Source organism: Artibeus jamaicensis, unplaced genomic scaffold (genome assembly GCF_021234435.1).
Source record: "Artibeus jamaicensis isolate MK-2021 breed Jamaican fruit bat unplaced genomic scaffold, CSHL_Jam_final contig_60, whole genome shotgun sequence".
Lineage (NCBI taxonomy): Eukaryota > Metazoa > Chordata > Mammalia > Chiroptera > Phyllostomidae > Artibeus > Artibeus jamaicensis.
This window is the reverse complement of record NW_026521900.1, coordinates 9882539-9900523: the sequence shown is the minus strand read 5'-3', so window position 1 is coordinate 9900523 and position 17985 is coordinate 9882539. Positions and strand designations below refer to the sequence as shown.

Here is a 17985-nt window from a genome sequence, read left to right as displayed (position 1 = left end):
GGCTATGGAGGAAGGAGCTGGGAACAGTGGTGAGAATTCCAGGAAGGCCAGATCCTGGCTTGGGAATAAGGAATGACCTATGATGAAAAGATGAGTGAGCAGCCTCAAGAATGTGTGGAGGAGAAAAATTCTTTGGGGGGAAAAGTGGTCAAGAGTCAGACAACTGCCTATCTGACAAGATATTGTGAAGAGGATTCCTGCACAGGGAAGGTACCTGGATTTTGTGATTTCCAAGGTCCAATTCTCAGGTTCCATCAACCTTGTATCAGAGCCTCTCAGTTTAGAGCTCACAGGTTCTGGGAAATGCAACAGTTATCCCAAGACAAGTTTTTAAAAATATGCAACAATCTGAATTCGACATAGCCTTTAATGGTATTACCTGGGGAATATTTCACAATCAATAAGGAATAATTCATTTAATTGGGTCTCAAAATTATTAAAGCCAGGGGTTTACGAGCATTATGCTGACCTTGAATAAAGTTACCCTAATTCTCAAGCTTTGGTTAAACGTGTGCACATAATTAAATCAGTATTATTTGTAGAACTGTTGCCTATTTAATCATTATTTCTGTGACTTGTTATTCTCCCAATACCAAAGTCAAATTGCTCTCACAGCTAAAGAGATCTCCACAGAAGCATCCCACTGAAATGAAGATTACTTTGTTAAGTGAAAGAGTGAGAATAATGAGTGTGTTTTCTTTTTAACAAGTCATTCTGGCTACTGCCAGAAGAAAAAAAGTCTTAGCAGTGGAAAACGAGTATCATTAACCTGTCCTTGTGCGAGGAGGGCCAGTCTGACATAGAAACAGTGGGTTCAGAACTCAGGCAGCTCCCTGCTGCTGCCCTGCTCCTAGCCATGAAGATAATGGATTTCAGTGGTACTTAATAAGACAACATACTGTACCTGAGGACTTTCTTTCCAAAGGTACCATATCTTTCATGCCAACAGGTATTTTATCTGTACATAGCTATATGTCCAGACAGTTATGAGTTAAGCAGCCTTTATGTGCCTGGAATCTCATGGATCTGAATGGACACCTGGGAAACCCACTGATTTTTAAGGAATGTATGTTTCCACCATAGCAAAAGAGTGAAAGCATAATGCAACATAAAAACATGTGCTCTGCCCATGTGTTTTTGCCTATTTAGGAATTCCTTCCAGTAGTGATTCTGTACCACATAACTAACAATAAGAAATACTTGCAAAAAGTAACTGTTATTTAGTAGTTTCTTCCTATTAAATTTCATGATTAACAAACAAAACAAAATATAATGAAACCAAAAAACAGCTTAGAAGGCTCTGATATACTCCCAAGTTAATGAGGTTACTGTGGCTTTCTAAACCTGTATTCCTAGCTATGCTGGAGCTTCATCTGGCCTGGCCCCACAATCACCAGAAATACTGTATGAGAGAAAAAGCCCTAATATTCTGGAATACCAGCCTGCTAGACCACCACAATGCCCTGTAGAGACTCGGGTCTGGCCCTAATCTAAGAGCAGAAGCTGATTACTCACCCGCAGCTTCTCCAGTCTAGCTTCTCTATCCTCCAAATGCAAGCATGTACATCCTAAGATGTCACAGGGCAGTGTATTTATCCTTGGAAGACAGAGTCTGATGATCAAATGCAAGACTGTAATGTTAGGAAGGTGTCAAAGGTAGAGGAAACCACAAACAAAAAGAGAAGGGAGGAGGACAAAGTCCTGGGGGGCAAAGTTTACTGGAAAATAGCAGGACAGAAGTTAAGAGAATGTGACAGAGAGAGAGAGAGACAGGGCCAAGGAAAATAACAAGGTCAACAATATGCTGCATAAGTACAGAGAACTGTGCTTCTGGATGGGATTACCACCCATGCCTTAAGAAAAGTGGCTTTGTTTTTCAGGTCATTATATATTCTGCCAATAGTGTAGCTCCTATGCTTACCCTTAGAAACTTATGTCCACTTAACAATAAACAGTGCATCTCTGAAACTATGATTTCTGAAATATAAAAACTTTGGGTAGGGGGAGAATCCGAAATATCACTTAATATATCAGTTAAGACTTCTGGTCCAGGTAAGAGGGAATACACACACTAACCTTTCTATCCACCAAATGCAACTACAAAATCTGTATAAAATGAATGAGCAGCTATTAGAAAAATGTTTGAAGTATATACCAGCAGGTGGGTCAGGGAAGAATACCAAAATGCCAAATACAGCTAACTGGTGGTGACTTTACTACTCTTTTTCCTCTTGTATTTTCTGGCCTGAACTCAACATAACAAAACCTGAAAGCACTGTGGTTAGAGCACATGTTCTGACTGAAGATGCTGTTTTTGGAAATGGGAACTACTAAAACTCAAAGAGAAGGGGTGGGGGGAATCCCCTGGGTTTTTCTCTCATTCTTCTCCCTTTTCTTATGCCCAGAAAATCCTATGATAGAGGCTGTAGCAGCAGCAATAAAATTGACTGGCAGAGGGAGACTAACTCTCCAGGGAGAGGAATTTTCATTCTATTAGGCAGAGCTATAGCTCCAAAAGGGAAAATCCAAATCCCACTGTGTATTTTTTCTTACTTTCTCTCTTTGCCTGCCCCTTATGCTCCAGAGGTAGTGCACTGTGGAAGTGTATTATTTTTTATTGGAGGATTGAAAAGGAAAGCTCTAGGAACCAGAAGGTATCATGAAAATAACAAAAAGGGAATAGCTCAGGAAAGCAAACCTATAAAGCTGCTTATGAACAACTTGGATCACCCTCCGCCTATGCATGTGTGGATTTGATCCTAATAAGCATGTCAAAGACTTTGAGGACTAAGTTAACAGACTAACATGTCCCATACTGAACCGTGGGTGTCATACATGGAGCAGATCCAAAAAGCATTGCAAAAGCAATGAATACTGAACTGACATTGGAACTATAGCCCACAGAAAGAGAGTTGGAACTTGCAGTCTGAGCCTAACCAGGTCAACTGACTGCTAAAACAAATATATCAACACTCTCCATTAAATCTACACAAAAATTCAGAATCTAATAACATAAATATTCAAAATGTCCAGGTTAAAATCCAAAATTACTCAGTATACAAAGAAGCACAGAAACGCCAACTCACATGGGAGAAGACAATCAACAGATGCCAACAATGAGATGACACAAATGTTGAAATTATCTAACAAATACCATAAAGCCACCATTATAGAAGTGCTTAAAAGAGTAATCACCAACACTTCTGGTCAAGATGGAGGCATAAGTAGATACACTTTGCCTTCTTCTTGCACAACCAAAAGAAGAACAACAAATTTAAAAACAAAAAATTACCTGAACTGCCAAAAATCGAACTGTATGGAAGTCTAAAAGCCAAGGAATTAAGAAGGAAACATTCGTTCAGACTAGTAGGAGGGGTGGAGAGGATGTGTGGAGAGGACGTATGGCAAGACAGTGGCTAGCAGACCAGAGTGGTTCCACATGTGAGTGCAGATGAACCAGGAGGAACAAATGGGAAGCAAGACAGACTGTGCAACCCAGAGATCCAGCATGGGAAAACAAAGCCTCAAAGCCTTTGGCTGTAAAAATTTGTGGGGGTTGCAGTGGCAGAGGAAACTCCCAGCTTCCCAGGAGAGTTAGTTGGAGAGATGCACAGGGTCCTATAAAGTACACAAACCCTGGCCCTGGCTGGCATAGCTCAGTGGATTGAGCGCGGGCCTGCGAACCAGAGTATCGCGGTTCGGTTCCCAGGGGCACATGCCTGGGTTGCAGGCCAGTTCCCGGCAGGGGACACATGAGAGGCAACCACACATTGATGTTTCTCTCCCTCTCTTTCTCCTTCCCTTCCCCTCTCTCGAAAAATAAGTAAAGAAAATATTAAAAAAAAAGTACACAAACCCACCCAAAGAGGAAAAAGTGAAGGCTATGCAAATTGAAATAAAGAAAAATATACAGGGAACCAACAGTGAAGGGAAGGAAATTGGGACTCAAATCAATGATCTGGAGCAGAAGGAAGAAATAAACATGCAACCAGAAAAAAAAATAAAGAAACAAGAATTAAAAAAAAAAATGAAAGGCTTAGGAACTTCCAGGAGAACTTGAAACAGTCCAGTATCCAAATCATAAGAATGCCAGAAGGAGAAGAGGAAGAGCAAGAAATTGAAAACTTACTTGAAAACATAATGAAGGAGAACTTCCCTAATCTGGCAAAGGAAACAGACTTCCAGGAAGTCCAGGAAGCTCAGAGAGTCCCAAAGAGGTTGGATCTAAGAAAGCACACACCAAGGCACATCATAATTACATTACCCAAGATTAAAGAGGAGAGAATCTTAAAAGTAGTAAGAGAAAAGGAGACAATCACCGACAAAAGACTTCCCATAATACTAGCAGCTGATTTCTCAAAAGCAACCTTGCAGGCAAGAAGGGGCTGGCAAGAAGTATTGGTAGTCATGAAAGGCAAGGATCTCCATCCAAGATTACCCTATCCAGCAATGTTATAATTTAGAGTGGAAGGGCAGATAAAAGTGCTTCCCAGATAAGGTCAAGTTAAAGGAGTTCATCATCACCAAGCCCTTATTATATGAAATGTTAAAGGGACTTATCTAAGAAAAAGAAGATGTTAAAAATATGAACAGTAAAGTGATAACAACTCACAACTATCAACAACTGAATCTAAAAAACAAAATAAACTAGGCAAACAACTAGAATAGGAACAGAATCACAGAAAAGGAGATCACATGGAGGGTTATCGGTTATCAGTGGGGAGGGGGAGGAGGGAGAATGGGGGGGAAATGTACAGGGAATAAGAAGCATAAGCTGTAAATACAAAATAGACAGGGGGAAGTTAAGAATAGTATAGGAAGTGGAAAGGTGAAGAACATATGTACGACCCATGGACATGAATTAAGGGGGGGTGAATGCTGGTGGGAGAGGTGGTGCAGGGTGGAGGGGAATAAAGGGGAGAAAAAAATGGGACAACTATAACAGCATAATCAATAAAATATACTTTAAAAAAGTAATCACCAAACTTGAACACTGTTAAAGTTAAAATAGAAAGTACTGGCAAAGTAGAGAGAAGATATGAAGGATAATCAAATTGAAACTTTAGAACTGAATAATAAAATACCCCAAATTAAAAATTCACACAAAGAACGCCACAGTACAATGGAGGAGGCAGTAAACTTGAAAACAGATAAACAAACTAGCCCAACTAAATAACAGAAAGAAAAAACACTTGGGGATAAAAAGAACAAAGCCTCAGGGACCTGCAGGATAACTATAAAGGATCTAATATTTGTGTAACTGGAATTCAATACAGATAAGAAAAAGTGTCATACTAAAAAATATTTGAAGAAAATAGCTGAAAATCATCAAGAAGCTGAGAATACCAAACATAACAAATACAAAGAAATACACACCCCTGCACATCATAATCAAACTGTTGAAAACTAAATACAAAGAAACACTAATAAAGAGTTCCACACCTCACTCTTGATAACAACAGATGGAACATCTAGAAAGAAAAGCAGTAAGAATATAGAAAACTTACATGACACCAAGCCAAAGTTGACCAACCTGGCATTTATAAAGCATTTCTGACAATGTGAGCAACACGCACATACTTTTCAAGTACACATGGAACATTCTCCAGGAATTTCTGGTGGGAGCATAAAAATGTTTCAGCCAGCCCTGGCTGATACAGCTCAGTAGATTGAGCACCAGCTGTGAACCAAAGGGTTGCCAGTTTGATTCCTAGTCAGGGCACATGCCTGGGTTTTGGACCCTGTCCCAGATGTGTAGCTATGTGGAGGCAACCACACATGTGGAGCTATGTGAGAGGCAACCACACATTTATGTTTTGGTCCCTCCCTTCCCATCTCTAAAAATAAAATCTTTAAAAAATTGTTCAGCCATCTTGGAAAACAGATGGACAGTTTCTTTAAAAAGTTAAGCATAAATTTACCATACAACCTAGCAATTGTGCTTCTAGGAATCTACCTAAGTGAAATGAAAACATATGTCTACAAAAGGACATGTACTTGAATGTTCACAGCATTATTTATGAAAACAATAACACTCCAAATGTCCATCTACAGCAAACAGATAATCGTAATGTGGTATACAGATATAACATACTATCAATAACTAAAAAGAATGAATTACTGACTCATGACACAACCACAGATGGACCTCAAAAACATTATGCTACGTGAAAGAAGCCAGACATAGAAGACCATATACTGTATGATTTTATTTATAGGAGATGTCCACAAAATACAAATCTATAAAGACAAAGTAATTTAGTGGTTGCCAAGGACTAGGGTGGGGTGGGAAGGGATGGAGTGATGATGGCAAATGAGTACAAGGAATTTTAATAGAGAGATGGAAATAATTTAAAACTCGATTATGGAGATGGTTATATTAACTTGGTAAATTTACTAAAAAAGCAGTGAGTTTTATATTTAAACATGTGAATTTTGTGGTATGTAAATTATACCTCAATAAAGTTGTCATACTAATAATATTATGTAACTGAAATCATAAATACATAAAGTTTTCAGACTGGCTCTTTTTCATTCAGCATAAGTGTTCCTGAGATCCATCCAAGTTGTTCATGTATCAATAGTTCATTCCTTTTATTCCATTACATGGATGTACCACAGTTTTCTTGACCATTCATCCACTGAAGAACATTTGGGCGGTTTCCAACACTGATTATTAAAAATGAAGCTTCTATAATCATTTCTGAACTGGTTTTTGTGTGAAAAGCATACTCTTAAGATTGAAAATGGACTCTCAGACAAGAAAGGACTTATATCCTGGCTATACAAAGAACACTAATAACAAGATAGAGGAGTAGGTAAGCACAGCTCGCCTTCTTGCACAACCAAATCAAAATTAATATAGAACTAAACTATAGAACAACCATCACTCAGAACCATTAGAAATCAAGTTGAATGGAAGCCCAACTATGGAATTAAAGAAACCACATCCAGCCAGACTGGTAGGAGGGACAGAGATGTAGAGGTGAAATGGGTTGGTTGCACACACATGTGGTAGATGAAAATTCAGGAAGGGCATCTCAGAAATGAGACGTCCTAGCCCCATGCCAGCCCCGCCCCCCCAGCCCAGGGTTCCAGTAATAAGAAGATAAGTTCCCATAAATTCTTCCTGCAAAAACCATTGGGGATTGAGTCAGTGGAAGAAACTTCTGGAGTCCCAAGCAGTCCCTCTTAAAGAACACACACACGAACTTATTCAGACCCACTCCCTCTGAACTTCAGCATTGGGGTAGCAGCTTGAAGGACACCATTGGCATATGGGGAGAAAATGAAATATCTGGCATCAAGGTGACAGCTGGGGGACAGCTTTCTCCAAGACAGAAAGGTGAGCAGAGGCCATTGTTTCTTTTCTAAAACCCTTCTTCCACAGAGCCACAGAGCTGGCAGGTGGGTGCCATACCTGAAACTCCACCAACCTGGCTAACTGTTTGTCCTGCCCTGGAGATCTCCTGAGGCTCTGCCCCACCCAAATTATGGGCCCACCCAAGCTTTTAACAGTGGCTTTTCCATATGAATGGATGATCCTGGCTCATGTTTCACGACTTCCTAAATTCTCTCAAACAAGCAACAGTGGGCTTCAGTGGTCCCCAGACACCCCCTCTCCACACTGTATTTCTTGCTAAGTGGCCCAAGGCACAGCACTAGCAGCAGCCAGCCTAGGTTCACAGCTTGGCTTCACCTGGGAACCTACAAGTCCAGCACAAATAGCAGCCATCTGCAGATTGTTCTGTAGCTCATGCAGGGTGATCCTGGGCAGAATATAGGTGGGGCAGAACTTGCCCTGCACCACCTAGGAAAACCCAGGGCCTTCACACCCAATAGACAATTACAGACCACATCAGGGTACCAAAACCCTGCCCCTGTACAGCTGATCCTCCAGAGGGCTGAGGTTGGTAGTCAGTGGTTACAGCCAGTCCTTGCAGCTGACTGACCTGGGTAAAACCATCCAATTGACCTGCCAGCAGCAATCAAGGCTCAACTACAAGAGGAAGGAATACTCACCGCACAAGAAGGGTGCACCTCCAGTGCTCAGCTAGAGTGATAGGGGAGGCTGTACCATTTGATTCTATAGGACACCTACTATATTAGGTAGGCCACACTACCAAGACATGGAGTCATAGCAGCTCTACCTAATATATAGAAACAAAGAAACATGGCCCATATGAAAGAACAGGTCAAAACTCCAGAAAAAAGAACCTAACAAAATGGAGATAAGCAATCTATCAGATGCTGAGTTCAAAACACTGGTTATAAGGATGCTCAAGGAACTTAGTGAGGACCTCAACAGCACAAAAACCACCCAGTCTAAACCAACGGTAGAAATGAAGAATATACTAATCGAAATAAAGAACAATTTACAGGGAAATAACAGTAGAGTGGATGAAGCTGAGAATCAAATTAATGATTTGGAACATAAGGAAGCAAAAACAACCAATCAGAACAGTAAGAAGAGAAAAGAATTAAAAAACCCAAGGATAGTATAAGTAAGGAGCCTCTGGGACAACTTCAAGCATTCCAACACCCACATCATAGAGGTGCCACAAAGAGAAGAGGTAGAGTAAGAAACTGGAAATATATTTGAAAAAATAATCAAAGAAAAATTCCATAATTTGGTGAAGGAGACAGACATGCAAGTTCAAGAAGCACAGAGAGTCCCAAACAAGATGGATGCAAAGAGGCTCACTCCAAGACATACCACAATTATGATGCCAAAGGTTAAAGATAAAGAGAGAACTTATAAGCAGCAAGAGAAAAGAAGTTAGTTACCTACAGGGGAGTTCCCATAAGACTGTCAGCTGACTTCTCATGAGAAACTTTGCAGGCTAGAAAAGACTGGCAAGAAATAGTCATGAAAAGCAGGGACCTATAGTATAGCTAAGATTGCTCTACCCAGCAAAGGTATCATCTTAAATGCATGACCCATGGACATGAACAGTGGTGGGGATTGCCTGAGCGAGGGGGGGAGTGCTGGGTGGAGGGGAATCAAGGGGAAAAATTGGGACAACTGTAAGAGAATAATCAGTAAAACATAATTAAATGCACTAATAAATTAATAAGAAAAGCAACTCAATATAAAAATGGGCAAAGTGTTTTTTAAAAAATTATTTTCCAACTACCACTAACATACAATATTAGTTTCAAGTACACAACACAGTGACTAGACATTTATATAATTTACAAAGCGATCACCCCGATAAGTCTAGTACCCATCTGACACCATACCTAGTTATTACAACATTGACTATATTCCCATGCTATACTTTAAATTCCCACTGCTGCTTTTATAACTGGCAATTTGTACATCTTAATCACTTCCCTTTGTTTCACCCATTCCTCCACACCCCCTCCTAACTGGAAAGCATCATTTTTTTCTCTGTATCTATGTGTTTTTATTTGTTTGTTTACTATTTTTTTCAGACTCTACATATAAATGAAATCATATGGCAGTTGTATTTCTCTGTCTAGCTTATTTTATTTGGCATAATGCCCTCTAGGTCCAGCCATGTTTTCACAAAAGGCAAGATTTCATTCTTCTCAGCACTGAGTAATATTCCATTGTATATATGTACTTCTTTACCCATCTGTCTTTTGATAAACACTTAGGTTGCATCCATATTTTGGCTATTGTAAATAATGCTGTAATGAGCATAGGGAAATATATGTCTTTTCAAATTAGTGTTTTGGGTTCCTTCGGATATATACCCAGACATGAAATTGCTGGGCCCTTCATCTTTGGTTATAACTTTTGTTTTAATGTCTATTTGGTCTGATAAGTACTGCTATACCAGCTTTTTTCATCTCCATTTGCATGAAATGTCTTTTTCTATCTCTTTGCTTTCAGTCTGTTTTTTTTAAGATCTGAAGTGTGTCTCTTGTAGGTAGTGTAAGTATGGATCTTGTTTTGTTATCCATTCAGCCACTCTGTCTTTTGATTAGAGCATTTCATTTACATTTAAAGTAATTATTGATAGGTATGTAGTTATTACCATTTTATTATTCACATTTTTTATCTTCTTCTTCAAGAATACTTTAAACATTTTTGTTATACTAGTTAGATGGTGATGAACTCCTTTAGCTTTTTCTTCTCTGGGAAGGTCTTTATCGGTCCTTCCATTTTAAATGATAGCCTTGCTGGATGGAGTAATCTTGATTGTAGGTCTTTGCTTTTCATTACTTTGAATATTTTGTGCCAATCCTTCTGGCCTGCAAACTTTCTCTTGAGAAATCAGCTGAAAGTCTTATGGGAGCTCCCTTCTTGGTAACTAACTGCTTTTCTCCTGCTGCTTGTAAGATTCTCTCTTTGTCTTTAAACTTTGGCATTTTAATTATGATGTGTCTTGGTGTGGGCGTCTTTCAGTTCATCTTGTTTGGGACTCTCTGTGCTTCCTCAACTTCTATGCTTATTTCTTACAGACAAATGGCAATTGTCTTGAATAGGCTTTTCAGAAGAAGGTATTCAAATGGTGATAAATTATGAAAAGATATTAATTAGTATTAGGTACCAGAGAAATATAAATTAAAACCACAAAAAGACTTCCCAAAACCCTCAAAACGTCCCTCAACAGGAGACCAGATAAACAAATTTTGGTACATTCATATAACTCAGCAATAAAAGAGGGTGGACTACTGATATATACATTATCAGGTATGAATCTGAGAAACATTATGTTGAGCAAAATAAGCCAAAAGCAAGCCAGACACAAGAATACAGGATGGATAAAAAGTAAGTTGTGACACATGGACATAAACTAAAGGGGGGGTAATTGTGGGGGAGGGGGTGTGCAGGGTGGAGGGGAAAGAAGGGGGGAAATGGGACAACTGTAATGGTATAATGAATAAAATATATTTAAAAAAGAAAAAAGTAGGTTGATGGTTTGAGTATATGATACACTGAATTTATTCTTTTATTATTATTTATTAATTGGTGTTATATATGAGGTCTGTTCAGAAGGTATTCAGCTATGTAATATGAGAAACAAAGACAATTACTGAAGAAGGTAACTGGATAGAAGAAACACTGTACACAGGATAATGATGCCTCGGTCCCCTTCAAAGTAGGCACCTTGGGACCTCACACAGTTCTCCCAATTGCCATCAGCTGCCCCGCTGTATTTTCCTGAATCTTGTCAATTGTCTGCAATCTCTTCCCTTTCAAAGGTGATTTTAGTTTTGGGAAAAGCCACAAGTCATAGAGCACCAAATCTGGGCTGTAGCAGGGCTGAGTCACCTGCATGATTTGATGTTTCACAAAAAAAAAAAACTTTGCACAAGACGTGATGCATGAGTCGGCATGTTCTTTTGATGAAGCTGCCAATCACCAGTTTCCCATAGCTGTGGCCTTCTGAATCATCTGAATAGTTTCCACAGAGGAATGTTCAAGCTTAAAGCAAAATCTGATGCAGATTCATTGCTCTACTCACTCAGTCATTTTGAATGTGATGGCTACACAGTACACGTGCTCACTCAATGGCATCTATCACCCCCACTGACTAATACAGTGAAGTCATTATTGTTCACACATGTGTATCCAGTCCACTCCCCTTGGCTGCCAGATTACATCAATGTCACATAAACTGTTCTCATTATATTAAGAGTGGATGGACTTTTTTCAGGTAGACCTCAGGTGTGTGCATATATATAACCAGGGAGTAGCATGGTTGAGAAAAAGTGAGTTTGACCTCATTCCAGGAAAGGATTGGAATATTAATACAATTGAGAACATTAGCTAAAGGACAGGAATACCACAGTTTCAGAAAAGCACCAAGAAGAGTTCCCATGCTGATAACATGAAATATGAGAATCACATCACTAAAGTCCCTTGTCCAAGTCCACACATGTGATACAATCTTGTGAAGATTCCTTGGCCTCCCATGCAACTCACTCAGAGACAGATTGTATCATTAGTGGTGTGCTGGTCACTGTTCAAAATCAGGCTCTCAATGAGGGGGACTCTTATTTGTAATTTGCATTTGTGTTGTAGATACTCTTTTCATGAATTAAGATGCTATCATTGTCAGGGAGTTTTAAAGTGGTGTGAATAACCAGCTCTTGTAATCTGGTGTGAGGTGGCTAACTCACATGAAAATGCAATCAAGGGACTTTTCGCTATACATCAAAAATTTCCGTCTTAGCTTATACAAATTAGATTTCAAGTACAACGTGTCCTGAAGCCCATCTTTAAGTAGGGGTTCATCTTTGAGTAGGGTTTTATCCTTGGTATGAACATGAATGGGTTTCAGAGTCCATCAAGGGGAAGGCCAGCCCTGGACTAAAGTGAGGGGCATTGACACACATGACAGCATGGGGAGAAATAATATGCTTAAAACAAAATAAAATGAACAAACAAACAAACAAAAATCCTGTACATAATTCTGTATGATTAAGACTATGGCATGGTATAAAAGATTGATAAACAGTGAATTGGGGGTTCAAGCTAGGGGCAGACTGTAAAGAGGGATATGCAGAACCATACTCATGGGGCACCCTTTGCTATCATAGATGCTTCACATATTTTAATTCATTTGCTCAAACCTATGACATGATGTTATCCATTTTTACAAAAGTGTCTCAGTGAAGAGACCAGGGAGCTAAGATTTGAACTAATGGAGTAATTCACAAAGCCACATTTCCCTACTACGTCATGCTACTTTCATGGGAGGGCTGAATGATAATGCAAGAATGTGTCCTCCATAATCCTGCCCACTGCCACTTAAGTTCTCTACATTTACCTGAAACCCCAAAAGGGAGATGATGACACTTTTCCCCCCTCAGGCTTAGCTAGGAAATTCTACTATATCCCTTTGGGACTGATTTCAACCGTTGGTAGAATTACTTCCTTCTTTTCCTAAACCCCTCATAGCAATAAAGTCCTCACATTATTTTTAGTACTCATAACTGTAATTGGCCAATACCAAATTTTGTTCAAAATGGCCCATATACCCTTTTAATCTTCTCTTTTGCAGAGTTAATGATTATAAATCCTTTACCTGCTAGTTTGAAGTCTTGCTTTCCAACTCTTTACTATCCTCCAAGTTTCAACAAGCCAGACACTCTTCTAAAAAGCATACCTACTGGTAAATACTATGAGGTTACCCAGTAGCTCCTGTACTCTGTACCACCATGTAATTCATTCAATTATTAGAAAAAGTGTAGACAATGGCAAACTAATTCTCGAAAAAGGAGTAAGAATGATTGAAGTGGTAGAAGACCCAAGATGGTGGAGAAGTCATTAGAACCTACACTAACCTCCTCCCATGAGCAATCTGGAATTACAACTAAACTGTAGAAAAATCACCCTGAATAACCAAATGAATACTAGCTGGAGGAAAAGCCTTATAATCACAGACACATGGAAGAAGTCACTTAACCATACGGAGACTGGCAGAGAGTGGGGAGGAGGCATGAGAGGGCTGGATGGGCTCCCACGGGTGGCACCTGAAAGTTCTGGAAGGATATTTCGGTGACTGGAAGGTTCTCCCTGCAAACTGTGAAGTCTGTGAGTTTTGGGCTCCCCAAACTATACCATCAGACTGGGAAAGAAATCCAGGTAACATATAGTTGTGGAAAGCAGCCGGTTTTCTGTGCACCAAGGAGATGGCTGGAGATGCAGAGAGCCTCTTAAAGGGCCAACACACACAATTTTGTTTCCAGCCACTTACCCTGAGTGCCGGCAGAGGTAGGGCAGAGTGGACTACATACACGTGAGGACTGTCTGGGGCTGGTAGCTCTGGGGACAAAACTAAATAGTCAGCCACCAGGATCACTGTGCTGAATCATTCTGCATACTTCCGAGACCATCTTTCTCGGGCAGAGCACTCCTTTCCAAGTGGCATCAGCCTAAGGGAAGCAGCAGCCCTCCCACCCACAGGAATTACTTAGCCTTACCCTATGGTACTTAAGCCCTGCTGCTGAGGAGTACAGCTCAAAGACTTTCACTCTTTAAGCCAAACAGAAAGCCTGCAGACAGAGGTGGAGATCTGGATACTCTGAGACTTTAGCTGATCCTCCCGAGCCCAGTGATGGTTAAAGCTGGCCTTGGTGCACAGCCTGGTTCTTTCTGCAAAGAAACAGGCCCATACCTGGCTGGTGTGCTCAGTGGATTGAGTGCTGGCCAGCAAACCAAAGGGTAGCTGGATCAATTCCCAGTCAGGGTGCATGCCTGGGTTGCAGGCCAGGTTCCCAGTAGGGGGCATGTGAGAGGCAACCACAGAGTGATGTTCTCTCCTTCTCTTTCTCCCTCCCTTCCCCTCTCTAAAAAGAAAAAAAAAAAAAGAAACAGGTCCAGCAGAGGGAACCATACATTGTGGATAACTGATAGCTCCAAATAGGTTGCCCAGAGCCAGTCACAGGCACAGTTTGATATAGGCCTACACCAGAGTATTTGCAGATCTACCTAATAAATAGAGACAAACACAAAGAAGCAGCCAAAATGGAAAGACAAAGAAACAGGCCCCAAATGAAAGAACAAGAGAATTCTCCAAAAGAAGAACTAGAAGAATCTTCATGTCTGCAAGAGAAAAGCACTCAGTTACCTACAAGACAGCTTCCATTAGACTATCATCTGATTTCTCAACAGAAACATTTCAGGCCACAAGGGCATGACACGAAATATTCAAGGTAATGAAATGCAAGGACCTACAACCAAGGCTACTTTACCTAACAAGGTTATTATTTAAAGTCAAAGAAGAAATAAGGAGCTTCCAAGACAAGGAAAACTAAAGGAGTTTGTTGACACCAAACCAGTATTGCAGCAAATGTGAAAGGGAGAAGAAGAAAAAAAGAAGGAAGAAGAAAAAAGAATAATGAAAGAAGAGGATGAAAAGGAAGAAGAAAGGGAGGAGGAGGAGGAAGAGGAAGAAGGAAGAAGAAGAAAGAACAAGAGAAGAAAAAGAAAATGAAAAAATAAATAAAAACAGAGAAAAACAATATAACAATAAATGGCACTGAATATGTATCTATCAGTAATCGCCTTAAATGTAAATAGCTTAAATGCTCCAACCAAAAGTCATAGGGTAGCTGAATGGATAAGAAAACAAGACCCATATATATATATATATATTGAGGATATACAGATAGCAATACCAATAGATGCAGAAAAAGCATTTGCTAAAATCCAGCACCCATTTATGATAAAAACTCTCAGCATAGTGGGAATAGAGGGAACATATCTAAAACATAATAAAGGTTATATATGACAAACCTACTATGAGCATTATACTCAACAGGCAAAAAACTAGGAGTGTTCCTCTAAAATTGGGAACAAGACAGGGATGTCCACTTTCGCCTCTCTTATTCAACATGGTACTGGAAGTCCTAGCCAGAGTAATCAGGCAAGAAGAAATAAAAAACATCCACATTGGAAAAGAAGAAGTAAAACTGTCTTTATTTGCAGATGACATGATATTCCATAGAGAGCACCCCAAAGATTCCACCAAGAATCTACTAGAACTGATAAATGAATTCAGCAGAAATCAGTTGCATTTTTATATACCAATAATGGACCAATATAAAAAGAAATTAAGAAAACAATCCCATTCACAATTGCTTCAAAAAGAACAAAATACCTAAGAATAAACCTAACAAAAGTTGTAAAGGATCTGTACTAAAAAAATTATGACTCTGAGAAAAGAAATCGAAGAAGATACAAATAAGTAGAAGCACATCCTGTGCTCATGCACAGGAAGAATTAACAACTTTTAAATGTCCATACTACCCAAAGCAATCTACAGATTCAATGCAATTCCTGTCAATATTCCAATGATGTATTTCCAAAATAAAACAAATATTTCAACAATGTATATGAAACCACAAAAGGCCCTGCATAGCAAGTGATCCTGAGAAAGAACCAAGTCGGAGGAATCACGCTAATAATATCAAACTATACTATAAGGCCACAGTAATCAAAACAGCATGGTACTGACACACATACAGATCAATGGAACAGAATAGACAGCCCAGAAGTAAACCCACACCTTTATAGTCAATTAATATTCAACAGAGGAAGCAAGCGCATACTTGTACAATGGGCTGAATATAGTTTATTCAATAAATGGTGTTGGGAAAATTGGAGAAATATGTGCAGAAAAATGATACTAGACCACCTTCTTATACTGCATACAAGAATAAATTCAAAATGGATCAACGACTTAAATGTTAGACCTGAAACCACAAAAATCCTAGAAGAAAACATAGGCATCAAAATCTTGGGACATTGGTCATAGCAATATTTTATCAGATATAATCTCCCAAGGGAAGGGAAATGAGAGGAACAATAAAGAAATGGGACTTCATCAAACTAAAAACTTTTGCACAGCAAAGGAAAACATCAACAAAATAAAAAGACGACCCATAGAGTGGGAGAATATATTCGCTGATATATCTGATAAGGGATTAATATCCAAAATTGATATAGAACTTACAAAACTCAAAACCAAAAAACCCCCCCAAACAAACAAACAAACAAACAATCCAATTAAATACAGGCAAAAGACTTGAATAGACACTTCTCTAAACTGGACATACAGATGGCCAATACATATATGAAAAGATGCGCAACATAAATAATCATCAGAGAAGTGCAAATCAAAACCACAATAAGATATCATCTCACACTTGTCAGAATGGCTATCATGAAGAAATCAAAAAACAATAAGTGCTGGTGAGTATGTGGAGAAAGGGGAACCCTTTTGCATTGTTGGTGAAAATACAGATTTGTGCAGCCACTGTGGAAAACAATATAGTTACCTCAAAAAATTAAAAACAGATCTGCCTTGTGGCCCAGCAATCCCACTTCTGGGAATATATCTGAAGGAACCCAAAACACTAATTCAAAAGAATATAAGGACCCCATGTTCAATGCAGTGTTATTTGCAACCACCAAGATATGGAAACAGCCCAAGTGTCCATCAGTAGATGAATGGATAAAACTATGGGACATTTACATAATGGAGTATTACTTGGCCCTAAAAAGAAAGTTTTACCTTTTGCAACAGTATGGATGGACCTGGAGAACATTATACTAAGTGAAATAAGCCTGTCAGAGAAAGATAAATACCATATGATTTCACTCATATGTTTAGTCTAATGAACAAACTTAACAGACAAGCAAAATAGAGATAGACTCCTAGAGAGCAGGATGCCAGCTAAGTGGGGGGAGAGTAGGGGGTGAAAGGATGAAGCAAAAAGGAAAAAGGACACATAGACAACAGTGTGATGATTGTGGGGGGGAAGAGGGGTATAATGGGACTAAATGGTAATGAAAAAAGTACTATAATAAAAAATAAATGGGAAGTTAATAAGAATGATTAAGGTAGTTAAAAAACTTTATAAAATTATTTAACCCTTATTAATGAATACAAACATAGTTTGAGGAAAATGGAAACAAATACTATAAAACTTACCTTAGGCAAAAGACATCATTAGTGTAAATATAGAAATTACAAATATGACTAAAGTGTAAATTTAATAGTCTTCTGAAGCTTATCCCCTTCCCTACTGCCTATCCTAAGCATCTACTGTATAAATGATTTGCATAGGAGAAGGGTGACTATAATTGATATTGACTTATAAAAACATTTGAGATACCCCATGATGACTTACAGACCTAACCATGAACACTTTACTGGAAGCTGAAAGTCCAGCAGGAGCCAGTGAAATGTGAAACCACGAAATATGGGTATAAACAGACCCGTAAGATACCGAGGTGTGAAAACATCTAGATTATACAATATTAATCATATATTTCTGGTGGGGAAGGCTGGATATTTTTCTTGATTAATCCACCAACCTCTTTTTCACATAAGGGAACAAAAATTCAGAAGTGTTCAAAAATTTTCTGTGTTCTCTTTTACCTGGTTAACCTCTAATGGTCATGTAAAATTCTGCTTAGCCATCTCTTGTTTTATTTTCCTTTCTAAGCTTTATGACTTCTATTGAAAATTTAATATTTCTCAATTACACTAAGCC

General features: G+C 39.0%; 1 protein-coding gene across 3 annotated transcripts in view; it reads right to left on the bottom strand.

Moving 5' to 3' along the window:
- JADE3 (jade family PHD finger 3) overlaps positions 1-17985 on the bottom strand; it is a 148819-nt gene that overhangs the window by 94864 nt on the left and 35970 nt on the right. The gene's annotated exons all lie outside the window — the stretch shown is intronic.